The sequence below is a fragment of the Ambystoma mexicanum genome, chromosome 14, assembly GCF_040938575.1.
Source record: "Ambystoma mexicanum isolate Mex_15411 chromosome 14, UKY_AmexF1_1, whole genome shotgun sequence".
Taxonomy (NCBI): Eukaryota; Metazoa; Chordata; class Amphibia; order Caudata; family Ambystomatidae; genus Ambystoma; species Ambystoma mexicanum.
In genome coordinates this window covers 53,694,490-53,713,433 of record NC_090940.1, presented here as the reverse complement: position 1 = coordinate 53,713,433, position 18,944 = coordinate 53,694,490, and positions in this window count along the sequence as shown.

Below are 18,944 nucleotides of genomic sequence, written 5' to 3'. Positions count from 1 at the left end.
TTTATTCTGTCCATGCATACAGCCTTAACAGATTTGCATTTTCCCGTTTTTTAAAATTCCATTTATGAATGATGAACTACCCGAGTGTGTATATATATATTGTGAGACTGCTGACCATGAAATTGTTTGCATTTTAACGAATGTTTGAACCTAGCGCTCCCTTTTTTTCAATTTGTGGGACTAATTTATGAGACGGAATGACTCTGCCGAGTATGCCGACTTTAACGGCATCAGTTTTCATTAATGGCCCATCATAAGGAGTTTTCATTTGATAGTGGCATTTGTTACCGGCAGAGGTTTTCTCCTCTGTATGTCCCTATTTTACACGCACAGTATACGTTAAGTTTTCCGTCTCATTCTTAGTTCCCACTTTAATTGAATATTGCGGCTGTGCAGGCTACTTGCCAGTTTGAAATTGGTGACTGCTGACTGTTAATATACAGTCTACTATATTTTATTTATTTGATGGTACATTCATGCACATGCTGTTATTTGCACATTCCAATATGGCCGCCTAGTGAATAATTCATTGTATCAACGTGTGTCTAGGTCATCTCTATGCATTGTTACCATAGAGTTCGAGCGATGCTTAAATGAGTCCCCCTTCTATGTTCTCCCTACTTACGTGATCAAGCGGTCGGAGGACCGCGAAACGCGTCGTTGTGATCTTTACGTCCTCCTCTCTGATGCACTTTTGATTTAATAAAGGACATTTGGTGCTAACTGACTTTGCCGTCTGAGCCCTTCATTTTGCTGATGACTGGATTTTCCTGATTCGGCTGCTTTGTGGAGTGCAGTCCATTGGTTTTGCCCTGTTCCGGGCTGAACTTTTATTGTTTGTTTGTTTGTTTTATTATTTATAATGCGCGAGCGTACCTGGGGGTATCAGGGCGCAGCCTTTACAAGAATTTTCGAAGCTTGGTTACAGTACAAAGAATATACATAATGCAAGAATGAAATACACCAGTGTTATATACAAATCAGTAGTAGGCCGACAGGCCAGTATGTACAGGTAAGCAGGAGGCACACGTGTTACAATTTGTGCAGGTAGCGCTGTGCACTTCATAGTCTTAGTGGGTCTCCAATTTCAGCCAGGAGACTACCAGGGAGCGGAAGTTCGGAATATTCCGAGAAATGTCTGAAAGAAGCGGGACCCCCCATTTAGACTAGGTTGCATAGGGTGGAAAAGGGCATTTGGGAATCTCAGCCAGGGTACTGCAGGTCAGGAGGATGACAGTCATCACTCCCACATAGATCAGAATATCCGACCTAGCAACTGAGATGGGGTCATGTTAGAGATATGTAACAACTGAGTCTAGTGGGCGATGTCCTGGCCCGTGATGCACCTTACATGATTCATTGTGCCCACTATCTTAGTGAACCTGGCATCCCTGTTGGCATCTGTGTAGGTACCAGAGGGTAACATGCATAGATTGAGAATCCAGGTTGGCAAAGTGCAGACAACATGCGCCTGTGTCCTCCATCTGCCTATGCCTTGTGTGCATGTGAATGCCAATGACAATTGGGTGTACCATTAACCGAAAATTACCATAAAACAAACAATACTTCAGATCAATTAATAACTTCTCAATTAAATCTCTCAATGTTAATGTTAATGTTAAAGGATAATTGTACAGCGCAATATCACCACCGGAGTGGTCCCCTGGTGCTCTGGCGGCTCTGAAAGAGGGAGAGGGGGGGTGAGTTAGTGGGAATAAGCTGGAAAAGTGCAGGAGAGCAGTGATGTGCTGTTGGCAGCCTCAGCCCGGTGGGTCCGTTGGCTGAGCTTGGGGTGTTTTACGGTCGGTAGTCGTTGTGTGCTGTTGTGCATGTCTATGTGCGGTTTGTTTTGTTGTTGCAGTGTAGTGAAGTTTTTTGCGGATTACTGCGTTTTAGGCTTGTGGTTGTGTTTGGTTAGAGTTTGAGAGGTGTATGTATAGGGATGAAATTGTTAGTGGATTGGTTAGTTGGTCTTTCTGTCCTTGCAATTTGCCAGCCTCCAAGTCACATTGGCCGATCTACCTCAAATGCCCCATGGCTGTAACTTGCTTGTCCAATAACTCAACAACACCTTTGCAACGAACATCATTTGCCATGCCCCGGTGAAACAATGCGCCCTCAAAGAGTAAACCTTCCCCACATTGTTTACTTAAGAACACAACCTCAACAAAAGAGCCATCAGAAAACAAGGGAAATGTGGCGAAAATACTGCAATGCATCCAACCTTCTACTGCTGAAGGAAGTCTGTGCTACATGCAGCCAACTGAACACAACTGCCTAGACTTCATGTGCAAGGCAACCACGAAAGCAGAGAGTTGTTCAAAGCCATTGAGCATTGTATCAATCCTCTCCCTGACCCACCTGTATCACACTCCACCAAAACATCCACAGCTGACCAACTGCCCCAAGTCCCTTGGGTTCTACATCGACAGGCACCTCTCCTTCAGGGAGCATGTATCAAGGAAGACACCAACAGCTTAGTACTAACTTTCCCTCCTGCTAAGAATCAATTCCTTCATCTCAGCAAAGAACTTCAGATCAGTGCAAGGCTTGGTCCTCTAACACCTGGATGATGGCACCGTACTCATGGAAGGCCTTCCGGCGACCACTCTGGCACCCCTGAAATGTATCCTACATGCTGCAGCAGGACTCATCAAAGAACTACCCTCATCAAACTGCACTGGCTCCAGCTGCAAACATGTATCACATTCAGAACCTGTCGAATCATCTACAAGGCTGTTGCCCTCAAGTCCACAAGCTACCTCGGAGAACCTCAGCATTTCCAGAATCCTGCGATCCATCAGAAGCCAGGGCATGTATAGACTTGAACTCTGCTGGTGCAGAAAGGAAAGAACCATACATTGGTCTTCTCTGTCCACACCCCAGAATCTGGAACCTCCTCCCCAACACCACCAGACCTGTCCCCTAACGCTATTTTGCACGAAGGAGCTCAAGAACCTTCTCTTCAAAGAATGTCTCCTCCTTAACTCCTATGTCAACACCCCCTCCACTCCCCACCTAACCTGAGACTGGGTGATCTGCTCCCACTGTTCAATCTGCTGGTTGCTTGTGGATCACTTGCTGCCAAATTAAACGCCCCACCCCATGGTTGGCTCTCCACTCCCATGTAGTGATCCTTTGTGATCCGATTCCCTCGCTGTATACCTCCCCTCATAACTTGTAAAGCGCCCAGTTGCTTCTCGAAACTAGATCTGCACTCAGTAGATACCTGTATAATAATACTATCAACACTAAAAATAATAACAATAGCATATGACCCCCCAACTCAATAAATGTAAACTGACATGAAATCACCTGTATAACTCTAAAGGCAAACACATGTTCTGAGCATCTGCCAATATATGTGTTCTTTTGAGTATACTATGGGGACATGTGCCATCACTGTTCTAAGCCCCTTAGATGTTCCCCACCAAAAATGTCCTCATGGAGCCCTATTTGGTATGATCTGTCTCGCCAAACATGCCTAGAGATCCAGACTGGGCATGATTGTGAATTTGTACAATGTCACATCGAGATCTACAATCCCAGAATTCAATTACAAATGTCTGCTTGTCCAGAATATCTACAAGGGAAATGGTGATTAAATGTGTGCCATTGTGTATGGGCCATTGGGGATTGTGTACAAGAGGAAGCAATGTAATCAACACCAATGGATGGTGTAAGGCACATGTATTTTGGTCCATCAATGTTTGAAGGGACTGACACCTACTCCATCATGGGATCTTCATTCATATTCATAAACTCCTGACTAGCTCACCCTATGGGCTCAACGCCTGAACACATTTTAATAAGATATATATTTACACGTGACAGAGTTGCATTATGAACACTATAGTTAAAGTTATAGCACTCCAAAATTGGAAAACAAATGATTTGACGGATTGGAATAGTCATGTCAAATTTTGCAAAGCTTCACCAATATCTTCCTGCCTAAAATAATTTCTTAAAAAACATGTTTTCCAACAAATATCCAAATATGAGTTACAAGCTGCGTTGATACGAGTCCACCCTTGCCTTTACTCCTGTTCTCAAAGAAAGACAGCACAGATGCCTCTTTATGTACTGTGGAAACTGAGGTCATTATGTGTGGGATTGTCCTCTGTCCAGGTGAATACAATCTGGCTCGGAAAGTGATTAGGAACAATCAGGCTTCTCAAACGACGAATAAGTGAATAATGTTACTCTACATGTGTATATTTCAGAGTAATTCCCAGGCACTGGTGAAATATTGCAGGTCAGGGCTTTGATGGATCCTGGGACATATGGCGACTGCATAGATCTGTGCTTTTCCCAGCAACATTCCATATCCATGTTCCTGAAAGTGTCTCTGGAATCCATGCATTCCATGGATGGTTATACATTACAGTCTGGCCCAGTTACCCATGCCACAGTGGCATTTGATATGTGGATGCATTATCATGAAGTGTACACCCAATTCCATGTAATTCCCACTCCACAATTGAAGGTGAGTTTGGACATGGTGTGGTTGACCTGACAGTATTCTGTCATAATTTGGACTGTACAGCATGTGAATCTCAATTTTGAGTATTGCCAAGAAGTCTGTCACACTGACCATTATCAACAGAACGTGCCTGCCTTGGTGTCCATCTTTGGCATCTGGTGGTAGTAGCCACTGAACTGCCCCCACTATACCACAATTATGAAGATGTCTTCTATCCAGTTGAAGCTGAGAAGCTACTCTCTCATTGTCTGTACGACTGCCCCATTGACTTATTGCCAGACCAGCCAATAACTCGTGGTGGGTTTATTCTCTTACATTGCAGGAAGATATTGGAGGAAAATACAATTTTGAAGGACTATATGGATGATGCTTTGAAGGAAAGCTTTACCTGGCATTACACCTCCATTGCAGGAGTGCTGATTTTCTTCGTGAAAAAGGCACTTGCAGGGATGTCGAGGTAATGATATTGTCACTTGTGACATATGGCTCAGCAACTCATTTAAAAAGAAATGTGTTATTGTTCATATGGTTTAAAATAAACCTTACACATGCTCACAACTATTATATCCACATCAAAAATACATAATCACAATCGCACCATTTCTAAAACTATTAAGTGCATTATATATATATAAATTAAGAATCATCTGAATAATTCATAAAACAAACCGCATCCTAATAACTCCTACAGCCCTTTCGATATAAAATCATTCATTTTAAAAAAAACACATAATTTCATAGGTCAACTTTGGCGAATCTCCTAAGATGATTCTAGCCCAAACGTTTTCCCTAAAAACACAAGAATGGTCAGAAATGAAATCACCAAAACATATGGTTCGTACGTGCATTAATACTGGGCATATCATGACCCCATGTTTCAGACTCTGGGTGGCCGTGCTACAAAATCTACAGAAAGAGTCGACTACCTTCCCCTGAGCACGAATGCTCAAAATGTCCTGTGTTTTAATTAAAGTAAATTAACATTGCATCATAGTGCTCCTCAGCAACAGTGATGGGGATTGGTTCAAGTATTGACTTCTCTCTCCTAACATTTTGTGTTCCATGGCTATATTAGATAGTGATTTATAATTGTTAATACTGTCACCCGTTACACACCATTCCTGGGTTTGTAATATTGTTTGTGTTTTATCCCATTCTTCTGTAATGTATTCTCAAGTACGACTGTTTGTGACAAGTTCTGTTTCACACTTTTCTATCACACTCAATTTTTGGCTAGTCATGTCTCTACTAGTCAGTTCATGAAGGGAATTTAAAGGCGGTTGTTCAAAATGTCTACATAGTATCAACCTCCTCCATAAAACATAACATTTGAGTGAAGAAACTCAAAACTAATCGCACTAACTGGTACGCAGTTTGGAATATTCAATGTGTAACGCCAAATTAGGCCCTCAATATTTGAGCAATCAAATCCCAGTAATTCCTTATAAATTTCCACTCCATATATAACAACACCAGAATTACCTTTCCTTCATAAAATGTAATTAGTGCATTTACCAAAAACGTTCCTTATTTCTTATTCAGGGATCTCATCTGAGTGCATACACAGCAAACCTTCTCTTTAAGATGTTCCACCAGGCACATACGTGTCATTCTAGTATAGATCATGAAATCCAAATATTTGAATTAATTCACATCTTTTCGCTCTGCAACCACCACTGAAAATAAATTCAATGTCTTCCTTTTAGATCCAGCAAATCTGATGATCTTGGTCTTATATATATGTTTATTTATTTGTGTAAGTATTATTATGTTTAAATATACCTTTTAACACAATATAAATACATAAATTGCATTGCATTATTTTCCAGAATAATATTAAAAATTAGAAGACCCGTAAAGTATGTCATCGATATCATAGAGCAAACATGCAGAATCTATAAAAGACATCAAAAGTGCATTAGTACACGTGAGCATTCATAATCAACAATATTAAGAAATACATCTCACCATAAGAACCTGGATAAAAACAAAAACCTATAAGTTATAATAAAACCATAAAAGCTATCAGGTGTCTATTAGCATCTTTTCAGGTTCGAGCCACATATAATATAGCGTAATATTCACAATAGTGCATTCCCTGCAATAAAATAATATAATAAACTCACAAGTTTGATCAGAATAAAAGTTATCCATTTTATGTCTTAAATTATAAAATCATTTTTGCATACATCTTTTAGATTACTGTAATTCATGAGGAGGTGTCTAGGGGTTTCTATATCCTAACCACATAATCGGTATAATCGCATATAATATGGTATTTTCTTCCATGCCCCAATTCTAGAGAATGTAGTGACAAGATCCAGCCTGATTAACATCATACATATTCACCTTACTATTAAAATGATTTTTATGATATTTACAGGACATATCAACCTGAAAATGGTGTTTGACATATGGTTGGTACTCCTGTGCTTACCTAATATGGTGACATTAGCCTCTCTGTCCCAGATGTTTGCACATTTTTAAAATATTTTTCTCCATTACAGTAATATGCATATCTTTATCAATTTCAAAACGAATATCATCGAAAAAGGTGGACACATCTTTTTTTCTCCATTCAGTTAATACATTTCCTAAAACACCATTACCCAGCAGAGATTACATTTGCTCAACATTCGTTGATAAAATATTCTCATCACTATCTTTTTTTGTGTGCTTAATGAGATCAGGCCTAATTCACAATAATCCCTTAATCTGGGCCACTTTTAGCGAGGCCCAGAGCTCTCCTCCAGAGCCTACCCTCAAGTTTCTTAAAGCACAATGTTTCTTTCATTGTACAAATCTCTAGACCAATGCATAAACTGGATATCAAGCTGGTTTTATAAAGTTTCACAAAGCCCTTGATCGAAAAAAACCTTTGTATCTTGTAAAATTCATTATGGTCATACATTTTTTTTTCTATTTTCTGTGTACATAATATCTTTCTATTTGATTCATATTCATAGTATCAGATATGTACATTCCCAAATAGACATATGATCGGACAGTCTCAATCGTTTCCTTAGCAATCTTCCACACACATTTAGGATATTGTTTCTTGCGGGAGCGGATTACCATAACCTTTTGATAATTGATGATCAGACTATTTGCTGAAGAATATTTGCGTAGTCCTTCTATGCCTCTTTGAAGACCAATCTGTTTCTTATCCAGCAATAGAATATCATTTGCATACGCTAACCATATACTTATTTTATTTCTGATTTTTGGGGGAAAGTTATGGCAACTGTCCAAAGCTGCTCCCATATCTGAGACATATAGGCTATAAAGGATAGGAGCAAGTGGGCAACCTTGCTTTAAACCAAAATTAGTTTGTATTGTTTCACTCAGGGTGCCCTCTTGGTCGAGCCTAATTTGGACCTCTGTATGTGTGTATAGTTCTCAGATAAAATGAAGTACCATAGGATTTAAGTTCCACTTTTTTAGTTTAGACCACCATGTTACGATCTACAGTGTTAAAATCAATAAAACAAATACAATGCACCTTCTTTCTTTTTCAAATGTTCTCTTATTAGGCATGATAATGCCCATAAATTGGAAGAGGTACCCATCCCATGTCTAAAGCCTGATTGTTGTTTGGAGAACAGATTATTCTTTTTTGTCCACACATTAATTTCTTGTAATAATAAAAGATTTGAGAAAATGTGTGTACATACATCTGTCATGGCTAATAGCCTATAATTAGACAGTTTGTTTGTGGCCCCCTTTTTAAAAATTTGATTTAAAATCAAGGCTTTACAACTATTAGGAATGGTACCTGACATGTTAATAGCACTTTAAATGTGCACCAAAGTTTTTGCCCAGTAAACAGGATATTATTTTATAGACAAGATTCGGAATCCCATCCAGTCTGGGTGCTCTTGAAGCTTTCAGTTTGACTATGGTTCTTTCTACATCTTCAACATCCAAAGGTAAGCATTTGCTGCTTGATATTTTATATTTGGTAGTAGAGCTGTTTCTGATTTCCTCCTTGTAATACATCGGCTTAATATACACTTTCCACATAGTCTCTGTAATACAATAATTGATTTCTTTTTTACTTAACCATGGCATAAGATATACTTTTTATACAAATTCCAGAATCTGCGAAAGTCAGTGTTTCTTACCATGTCAAACATGAGAAACCATTTCTTGGCAAATAGTAAGGCCTTATGTCTCTTCACAAAATGTGTATATCCTGTTTTAAAATTTTCAATCTTCATATGTATCTTATTTTCATCAAGGCCTTCTCTTTTCAATCATCTTTTTATTTCTCTATAGAGTGACCTTTTTTCTTTCACCATTTTTATATAAAAATATTTTTTTCCAAGAGAGCTTTTAGTAAAGCTTTTTTTTAGATCATTTTGTACACATTGTTCAGATAGTCTAGAAAATAATTCAAATCCTCTAACCCCATTTATGCCATACAATTGTTTATTCTTAAGCAAGCTGTCAAAACGGGACATATATTTACTTATGTTATTTACTGTCCAGTATATTCTATTTCCAGCAGTATTTAGTGTAGTACGCCTTACATTTTACCTTTAGTTTCAGAGATTAAATTCAAAGCATTCTTAACAACATGATCACTAGCTGATGTTTGGATAAGTTGCAATTTACCCATCAAGTAAAACATCGATTCCGGAAAAGGTATGTAGTCAATCCAAGAGGTTTTTCTCCTTATGGACCATGCAAAGGGAATAGAGCAAATTACACTTACATTTGCTTACAATTGATATAGGCGATTCACATTAATAAAGGACAACCATGAATCAATCCTGTAGATGATAGTCCTCATCTCTATGAGGTATTAGAGTGGCTCCAGTTTGATTAGTTGACATTGTAATGTACGCAATACATGTATTTGATACTTTATTAAACCGTTGAAAGTTTAAGTCACCCATAATTACAAATAGAGTTTCAGGATTACCCCACATCCAATTGTCTAATTTTACTTTCCAGTTCTTCAATAACCCTCATCGTAGCTATATCACCATCAGGATTATACACGTTTAATATAAGTATCCTTTGCTTCGTATCACACACTACGACGTCCAGTATAGCTGACAAAATACATGAATAATCATTTAGAAGTCCATGTTCCGATAATTGCTTGCTCCCAACATTAAACCACCTGAGGGCCTGCCTCGCTCATTCCTAATTTCTTTCCTCTGGATGATACAGTACCCATCTAAAGCAAAATCACTATGTAAACACATTTCTTGTAAGGTGAAGATAGCAAACCCTAATACGTGGGCTAGACCATCTTTATTTGACACAAAAACAAATTAAAACCTCTTGCTTTCCATGTTAGTGAATACATTCTATCTTTTTGTTGTTCTTTTTGTCAATCAATTTCACTGTATCTATCAGAAGGAAGTACTTGGGGGCAACGTGCTCACCTTGGAAGCAAGACGACGTGGAGCAACGCAGGTTCGATCCTCGGGTCCGTGCTTAGAAACCCCTGGGTATTAAGCATGTTATAAATAATCATTAACATTTACTATGTGATCTATTTTTCAGATGCATTGTTAGCTCTTCTACAATTCTTTCAACTAGACTGTCAACATCCCATCCCACGTCTTTAATCATGCTCATATTTCCTTTATTAGTCTTGTTAATACCTTTGTTATTGAACTTTGGACTCATTTTCATAAAGTCATAGCTTATTGCGAAGAAGTCATTAGCATATGCCAGAATAAGTTCAGTGATAATGGGTGAGACTAAATGTATTATCGCCCAGTTAGCTTCCTGCGAGAGGACGGTATCTTGACACGTACTATATACTTTGTTAATATGACTTTTAAATCTGGTACTTGGTGTATGAGTTTAAGTATATTTTTTCTATTTAGGAAGGGGCTATTTACAGTGGCAAAACTGTCAACAATCTTAATGGTTGTATTCATCTCTGTATGCTGTAGTATGTCCTTTAAGCTTAGTTCTTTATTGGGTTTACTATTGAACACCTCTACCCCTAAGTCAACTGGTGCTGAATACCACCAATCATCCTACTCCACAACCCCACCCCTATCAATATGCAATGTATCCTCCATACTTTCATGAGACTGTATATAGGTCACCTTATTCTTACCCTCAATTTTGTCATGAGTTTTAATTATCCAAGATTCAAATAGCCTCTCACGATTTCCTACATTACCACCCTTTTTCCTTCTGATGTTCTGTCATTTGTTTGCTGTCCGTTTGTTTATCAGTCGAACGAGCCATCTGTTGATTCTGCACATCTAACCCTTTCTGTGGATGTTTCAACCAATGCTGATGCCTTTTTTAAACCTGAGTTTTTTTTATTGACTGTTTTTATCTGTTTCTTCTTGTATCTATGTTTTCTACCTTTGGTCTAATGGGAATCACTTGCAATTTGTATGGTTGGGGAGTCAGTCCTCTCGGCATGGGATATAACTATATCCTCATACAAAGTAAGGATTGAATCATAAGCCCTTATTGAATCCTCTTGTTGAGTATCAAATCTATTTGTTCCCATCTGGGTGATAATAATAGCTACCAAGGCATTGCTTACTAGATCTTTATTTATTTTTATCATTAGAGTTGCACAAAACAACGTCCTTTAACATAGTAAAAACCCTCTTTTATAGTTTGTTGTTCTTTAACTGCGAGGCTGTTATGCATATCTAGGCAAAAAGGACGAGCATACTCGTCTTTGGCACTTAAGGGGTTAAACATCGCATTACATAATGTAAACAATGCCTTTAAGATTCTCAAATGTTCAGGATCATAAGGCACATCCTTGTCCGAATATTCTGAAGAGGAAAACAATTCATTTCCTACAGGTGACGAAACATATACAGCAGCTGCAATTCTGGCCAAATCAGGTGATCTCTCCAAATGTGCCTGTGGAATAGCAACGTCTACTGGTTCCTCATTTTGTTCAATATTATCATTGCTAGGACCCTTGTTAGTTTCATCTCTTAAGCTAAGGACCATATTTAATAACAAACTATTATCAATAGGTTCTAAATCTGATATTTCATCTATCTCATCGTGGACACTGGGATTTAGCCCATCTAGCATAGCATGTGTGGAGGTGTGTTTATTTAGCGGTTTTAAGAATGTGGTGATTTTTTCCTGATCCGTGATAGTGTCTCCTCTTGTTTTCCCAAACTGCCTCAATCATCCCCAGTTCCAGCCCCATGGTCTTTAGTTTAGTGCAGACCTTGTTTTTATCTATTGCTTTTCTTCGATTTGCTATTACCGCAAGAGTGTCTGCAGGCAACATTTACTGCACTTCTGAGCTGATATTGTTTGCTAATCACTGGCATCACAAACAGCCAGGAAACAGTAACTATTGTACACAATTAAAAGAGCAAAAAAGATTAAAATAGATTATAAAATCAGGCAGGCAAATAACACAGTTCCTGCTCCACCAATCTGTTGTCATCGACAACGCTAATATTTATGTTTAGCATGGTCAGTCTATCAATCACGAAGTAAGCCTCTATTCGTCAGTTAGTTCCATAACTCCCCAGTGCTGTTCCCGAGCACTAGCAAGCAATAAAGTGCCGCTATAGAATTAAACCACGGCTCACACCCCGGACTGTTTCACAGTTTCCTCTCAGTCGTGGGGGAAACTAATGCCGGGCAATGATATGTCAAAATATGTTGTGGCTCACAAAGCGGTTAATTTAGCACCTCCCACACTAGTAAGGGAAAGTCTCTTGCCTACCTCTGTAGACCATCAGCGTTCTCCTTTATTGAAATCACTTCACTCTCAGATGTCATCTCCGGCAAACGGTAAGTGGACAGCAATCATCTCTAGAGCACTGCCACAGACTGCAAGACTGCCCACTTTAGCCCACTTCCGCGCTGTAGCAAACATCTTGTAGAATTCCAGGTATGAGTAGTTGCACCCAGCAAACAAGTCCAAAGCAATGTAGAATCCACCAGCACTTCCTACAAGCCTGCCCACTTCCACACACGCTTTGCTTTGTAGCAAAAGTTTTGTAGAATTCCAGTAACAGTACTTGCACCCAGCAAATCAGGCCAAAGTAATGGAGAATCCACCAGCACTTCCTGCTAGACTGCCCACTTCAGCCCACTTCTGCGCGTGCTCCGAGCTGTAGCAAATGTTTTGTAAAATTCTAGGTTGTCGCAGTTTATTAAGCGGTCATACTCAACACCGGGGGTTCCTTTCCCTCCGGCCACAAGCAAGGTGGCATGCGCCCAAAGCGTTTCTACAGATTCAACTTTAGTGAGGCCTCCAACCCGTCTCGCACCCACCCCAACAAATACCCTATGTCACCAATGGACTAGGAATCAGGCAGGTGTATAGTTACAATATATATATTTATTTATTTAAGGTTTGACAAAACAGAATATTAACCAACATCATCCATCAATGCTGTGGCACTACACCATATCACAACTCCAAATTACTTTCTGTAATTAAAACAACACATGTTGCATTTTTGAAATATGCAGTCACAACCTACATCAGATTTAATTGCCAACGTACCAATAGAAAACATTCACAATACAATGGACAAATCGTTTTGCAACACACATTCAAAGGACAGGCAGTGGTTTGAGATTCTGGTTTGGGAGGCAAGGGAATCAATGGGAAATTTCGTTTTGCACCACACATAGAATTGAGATGTAATGCTTGGTAATTCTGGTTTTGGAATCACTGGGAAAAAATTGGGAATTTCGTTTTGTACTCTCAACATTCACTTAAAAGGTAGCGTTTAGGATTACTTCTTTTGGGATTCAGGACCTCCCCTTCTGGACAGAAGTCAGGCGTTTCAGAAAGACAGTCACCCAAGTCTTTATTGTCTATACTGGCTCTAATGCACTGGGCATGAACTTTGTTAGTTTTGAATTCTAACAACACTCATCCCGTGATATTCTATATGGGAATTAATTGATTTAACGTCATTTTGATGCGCTAAGGATCTACACAGCTTCTCCCCCGCACACAATTTAATGGAAAGTATTAAAGCGGGCTGTTCCTAACCCAATGCAATTTAAATGCATCGGGTGATTTTTAATGGCGGAGTTCATTTGAATTGAATTTAATACAATGTGCCAAGAGCCTTCCCGTACCACCCCCCTACTTACGGTAAGGATTGGCTAGCACTCTCCCTTCACCTCCCAAATAGACGCCCACTGGCTGCTGATAGGACCCGAAGTTGGAAGATATGTATGATGTAGGCTGAGGGAGGAGAAATATTCAGAAAATGTTATTCCAGCATGTACTTCCTTGGTGGAGCCACCATTTATGCAGTTTGCTGCTGCGCCAAAATAGTTACAACTCTGACACTAGATACTTCCAACTTAATTTTCACCGTCTGTTAATCTATCAATATTTCCAATTCCTCAGATTTATTAAAATGCAGAATCATCATTTTGATCATAACTTTAAGTTATGTACATCACAAAAATTTCATTTTCATATGGCCCTAACTGGCTTTTTATCCTTATCCTCTTTAAAATGAACCCAGGGTGAGCTCGATGAGACACACAATGCACTTTTTATTCCAGAAAATGTATTCAATGTTTAATCACTGCATCATAGGTGCTCCCAGTTTCACACTTACAATGACCGCCTCCAATTCTTAATTTTCTATTTCTCCTTAAGCATGTGACCAGCCACCTGCTCAGGACAATGTTTATTGTACCTTCTCCTCCTGAGCTTCAACAGGTCTTTGTTCAGAGCTAATGCACCATTAATGGGGAACCAGTATGTTGAGATAAACCAGGTAATGAGCGCTACTGAAGAAAATGTGTAAAAATATAATCAGGTAAAGTGACATAAATTTAATTAGGTCCTGGTCTGCAGCACCTCCAAACAAATGTAGGATTATCCCAACCTGCAATTGGTACAGTAGAGGGGGCCAGAATTTTCATGGAAAGTGCGCTGACCAACATACAATATTTTTCACCACGTTATGCTAGATGGAAACCAAAAATGTGCTAATCAATGTAAATTGTTATGCTCCTTAAGAGTTATTATATTTTATTTGATTCACATTGGTACATCATAAGTGAGTCCCTCCTGGTAGCCAACACGTGTTTCATTAGAACACAGCATTTGTGCCAAGGACTTGTCGAGAACTACTTATTTAGGGATGCACAAATTTACCGACATACGAGCGGTAGTGGTTAGAAGTAGTATTTTGTAAAGATCTGTCTTTTGGCAAAGTGCCACTTTATAGAGCTTTTCAGAAGCCATCAGTTATCTTTTGGAGTTTCAATTATAACATTGGCTAAACCAACGCCATAATTATCTTAACTGGCCCAGCCTTGAAAAGGACCCGAGTGGATCGAAACACGTGTTGGCTACCAGGAGGGTCGCCCTTATGATGTACCAATGTGAATCAAATAAAATATAATAACTCTTAAGGAGCATAACAATGGACATTGATTAGGACATTTTTGGTTTCCATCTAGCATAACGTGCAGAATAATATTGTATGTTGGTCAGCGCACTATCCATGCAAAATCTGGCCCCCTCTACCATTAATGGGGAACCTGACCTTAAAGGTCATTTCTGTTGGTTGGGTTATCTGTAAATCCCATAATTTCAGTCTACTTCTTTGTATATTTTAGCATTTAATTTGACAACCAGACCTTCTTCTCCTCGGGTCCTTAACCAAAGGTCTTGAGTTCATATTTTCAAAGGCACAGTCCTTTAATATTGTGGGAAAAACACCAGCTGTGCCCAGCCTTCAGAAAATACAGTTTTAAGTCTACAAGATGTGCTTAAATGTAACATTTTAGCATTATATCTAGGCCTGCTGTTCCTAAATACAATCTTTCTTTTCAGCTACATTGGAATAGAGGTAGATTCACCATTAATCTGATGCACACACATAGGCCACAGGTGCATAAGCAGCAATGTTCATTGCTACAAAAAACAAAATAGGCCTTTCCCCATAAATGTTGTCATTTCATGTGCTGAAATTGTCTCTTTATTCTTCATGAAGGCAATTTTCCTTTCAACTTTATTTTTCCAGTGTAAGGCTTCATTCCTCCTTTTTAGCTGAGCTTCCAAATGCATAGTCAATCAGATGTATGTATTTCCTTCCACATGCACTTTACACGAAGTCAGCATCTGCAATGCCACATGTACTTGGAATCCATCGCCCGCAGATAACAATATTCCAGTTCTAAGTCTCAATCTTTTCCTGCTGAATGCCTGTACATTCTAACAAAATGGAGGGAGGCCCATTCTCGCTCATTCACTAGGCCTCATGTTCAAATCATTGTTTTGTACTGGCTTTCATAGTTCAATGGAACTCCGCTCTGAGGTAGCTTCACTCTCACAATGGGGCTTAGCATGGCCTCTCCATCTCTGTTGCTCTGGGGCTGTCTTTTTACTCCACAACTCCCACACCCCTGGATATTTGATTCAGGAGACTCAGAAAAAAAACAAGGAGAGAGTGGGGCTTTTGTTTCCTTTTGGGATTTGGTTAATTCCATGAATCTCCTTGTTGAAGCATGTCTGCTCTTTTGCCTGTCCTCAGGGAGTGGTGCTCTGGTCTGCCCTCCACTCTATGGATTTTGGGGTTTCGGTCCTGGACCCCTCCCTTTCCGTTAACTCCAACCTCCAAGCTGTAAGGGCAAGGAGTTACTAAATCTTCCGAGAGTAAAATAGAGGTTAAGTATTTTATACAGTACTTCTTTGCTCTGTAAATAGGGATACAAATTGTCAAGAAATGACAGTGTATACATTGCAACAAAATGTTAGCCTTGATTACACTTGACATACACAATTTGACAACATTCTCTTACTCTAATTTTGGTACATTCCTTATAAGTATGAATTGCTTTACTCCCTGTTAATGTGCGATATTCTCCCTCCAGGTTTCCCTTCTTTTCATTCATTCTTCAGATGGTTCCTAGTCTCTACCCTCACTGGTTTCTTCAATCAGTAGGAAGGTCTGTCTGGGATGACAACTCTTCAACTGATTGATATGGACCCATTTCTCTTCCATATGTTCTCTTCCGTGAGATCTTATAGGTGTCAGGTGAGATTTTATCGACAATTTCAAAGGCACCATGCCAAGAGGGAAGGAACTTCCACTCCTTAGTCTGATTCCTTTGGGAATTGTACAGGTAGACCATGTCTCCTACTTCATACTCCTTCTTGATAGTTTTTAAGTCGAAGTAGGATTTCTTTCCCTCTGCCGACCTTTCTAAATTGCGCTGAGCATAAGCAAAAGTGTGCTGAAGGTGTTTCCTTTCATTTTCAATCTACTCATGGGTCGTGGACACGTTGATCAGGGTCTACTCTAGAGTTCTGTAGATCAGATGCTGAGGTAGCACCATTTTCCATCCCATCATGAGCTCAAATTGAGACATTTTGGCTGCAGAAGACAGCGTGGACCTGATGGCCATTAGGACAAGTGGTAATTGGATGTCCCAACTAGGTCCAGAGTCTGCTACGAACCTCTTCAAGATGCCCACAATTGTTTTATTGTACCTCTCAAATCCCCCCTCCTTGCTGGCGGTGGGCAATGTGGAGTTTTCTCTTTACCCCTAGTATCTCCCAAATCTAGGTCATTGCCTCGCTGGTAAAATGACTTCCTCGGTCTGACTCAATCCTTTGAGGTGGGCTGAAACGAGAGAAGATAGGATTGATCAATAGTGTGGCAGTTGTCTTTGCCTTACAATTCGGGGCCAGAAGACATTCTACCCACTTGGTAAACAAGCATGTTACGGTCAACATGTACTTGTTTGCTGTAGAGGAGCTAATCACTGGCCCAATGAAATTGACTTGCAAATCCGACCAAGCCAGTGTCATTCCCCTTTTCTGTAGGGGAGCTCTGTGTGTGAGAACTTGGCTGAAACTGAGCACTCACAAGACACCCTTTTAGGTAGATGTCGAAGTCCTGGCCCATGTGTGGCCAATATGCTACCTTGCACAATATTTCTAATGTTGAATGAAACCCACTATGACCAGCAGTAACCGTGTCATGGGTGTGATTTAACATCAGGCTTTGGAATGGGGTAGGTACCACGGACTGGTCACATCCAGATATGGCTCTCCGTACCAACAAACCGTCTTGGATTCAGAACATTTTGGAAAACTTCATCAACACCCGGGAGATCCTCCTTCCTTATATAATCGGATTCTGTCCGAGGAAAATGCACAGGATTTTCAATATGTATGTTGGTAACATTTCCCAATAATTGGATCCTCTTTTTGTGCAGTAATCAAATCTGCATATGGCGTTTCTTTAATCCACTGGGCAGTTGAGAGTTCATTATTGGCATGGGTTTGGGACCTGTTGACAGCAGCGACCTAGATTTCACCCAAAAGGGATTTGGTTTCTAGGAGATCCCCGTGAATGGCTCCGGTTTTGGCCAACTGGTCAGCCAAGTCAATTGCAGTTTTGCCAGGTCTCTCTATTTTGAAGTGACCTCTGATCTTTTTCCAATAGATGGTAATTTCATTAGAGGTTACCAGATCATCAATTGATTGGATTAATTTCCTTTGCCTGAGCGGTTTGTTATTCGCACACAGCAAGCCTCGATTTTTCCAGTTGATTATGTGTTCCACAAACCCATTCCCGATATAACCTGAATCAATGATTATGACCAGTTCTTTGAGTTGGTGTTGCACGACAGTGAGGATGGCTCGATGTACCACCATCAACTCTGCCACCTGACTACTTCGGGGACCTATGTTGTACCCAGCAGAGGGTTCCGCGGTATCATTCACCCAGGCATTCCCAATGCCAGCTACTAGTTTTTTTCCCCCATGATTGTCAACATGGTAGGAGCACCCATCCACATGAACTGTGGGTATCCCCTGACACTTGTCTTACTCATAGAGTTTGTGCGGGGAAGTAAGGTACGCTTCGATATTGTCATTGGTCCTTCGACTTTTGTCCTCAAGACAGTTTTCTTGAGCACAGTCGTGCAAGTCAGCCAATCCTTGCGCTAGAGGGCTCTTCTTGTTTTGCCCATATTTGACCTCCACAGGAAAGCCATGCATGAACAGAATCCAGGAAGTAATTCTGGAATTATTCATGCTCCCTGTTCGGATTTGGTCCCTTTGGAGATATTGCAAGGGTTGACGATGATGTGCTCTCCCTGGATGAATGGCCAGTTATTCTTCAACGCCTACACCATTGCCAGGTGGTCCTTTTTCTCAATCATTGAATTTTTCCTCCACAGAGGACAAAGTCTTGAGATTACTTTGTTGACCTTGTCGTGCTTTTGGTATAATAACGCTGTTAAGCAAGTATCTGAGAACTTCGTTCCCAAGAAGAACTCCTTTTTCTTTATGGAGTAAGCCAAACAAGTGGCTTTGGAAAGTCTTCTCTTTAATTGTTTTACTGCCTCGGATTGTTCTGGACCACACTCACACTTGAAACCGGCCTTTAATAGATAGACCAAGGGTCGGGTGACCTCTGCGTAGCCTTCAGTGAACTTTCTACTATAATTAGTGAGTCCAAGAAGGTTTCTGAGTTCTCGCAGAGTA